Below are 1,426 nucleotides of genomic sequence, written 5' to 3'. Positions count from 1 at the left end.
CATCTGGCCCCAACTCCTCACTTCCACTCGGCCTCCCCGCCCGGTTGTCCACACCGCGCATCTCTTCAGATGCTGTGCCTTTTCTGGAAGTTTGGCCCCCCTGCGCAGAACTAACACCCGCAACCCAGAGCCACCCACTTTATCCTTTACCCGGATAAACGACACGGCGTGTGCGTTTGTGTGAGGTGTCCAGCCGGTCCTGGGCATTCTTTAGAAACTGAGGCTGGGAGACCGCAAGTACTCTGCCCCGAATCCCAGCGCCCTGGAGAGTTAACGGAACGAGGATTGTGGCCTCTCAGGCTACAAAACCAGGGAAGTTCCAAGTGTGGAGTCAGGAGGAGCCCCTCCTGGTTCAGTCCTCAGCGTCACCACTTATGAGCTGTGACCTGTGACCTTGGGAAAGATACTGCCATCACCAGACCGCCATCCGTGAGGTGGGTTCTCAATGAGAGTTCCCGGCACGTGGCGTAGTTGGGTTCACGGACGTGCTTACGGCACGCCCGGCACAACACAGCTGCTCACGGTTGCTCCTTTCTTCTCACGACCTCCCTCTACCTCTCCAGGGACTCAGGAGCTCCAAATCTGGGAATCTTTGGGGCACCTTGTTAACCAGATCCCTCAGCTCCAAGATGGCGGCTTCTCTGTGGCAAAGAGGGTGGAAGACGGTACCAGCTTACAAATTAAAGATCAACTAAAGTGAAGTTCGCCACCGCACTCTGGTTTCCCTCCCCTTCCAAGAATACTTCCGAACACCGTACTTCTGGTGCCCAGAGCCCTTGGAAACATCCAACTTGATCCTTTCCACCAGGTATTGCTAAGTCGTGGTACGAGCGCTGGGCAGTCCTGGAATCTCACTGAGTCTGACCAAGGGCCCTCTATGTCATTGAGTCACTTACAATCTAGCTACAGAGGCAAGAAAACTTGCCGAATGGGGACTGCTTGAGGCAAAGGAGAAGGAAAAGCGCCCAAGAAGTAGACGGAAAAGGAGACAGTGAGGTTGTCACACTGGATGCTGAACAGCTGGGGGGGGGGTGGGGGGGCAGAGAAGGGAGAGTCCTGCTGGGAGTGAACCCCCCACTAAGGCATGGCACTTGGGCTTCCAGCCCTTTCCAGTGGCTTGTCAGCTTCAGCCTGACATGATGCTGAGGGACACGTGTCCAATGAAGAAACAACCATCAGGTGGCTGAGTAGCATTCCTCACTACCCCTCCCTCAGGCCAATACACGCAGGAAGACAAATGAGAGCTGAGAGGCAGCTTGGCCAGCTTGAAATCACAGCTAGCAGTGTGAGTCAGGGGACTCTGGTTGCTGTGGTCACCAGACCGGGACCCTGATGCCCTCTTCTCCCCTGGGGTTTCCCTGTGGCCCAGACACCACAGGGAACGCTGTGGGCAGAGCGCCATCCCCCTGGGACCCATCAATCGACA

The sequence above is a fragment of the Panthera uncia genome, chromosome C2 (genome assembly GCF_023721935.1).
Source record: "Panthera uncia isolate 11264 chromosome C2, Puncia_PCG_1.0, whole genome shotgun sequence".
Classification (NCBI taxonomy): domain Eukaryota; kingdom Metazoa; phylum Chordata; class Mammalia; order Carnivora; family Felidae; genus Panthera; species Panthera uncia.
This window is presented reverse-complemented; position numbering follows the sequence as displayed.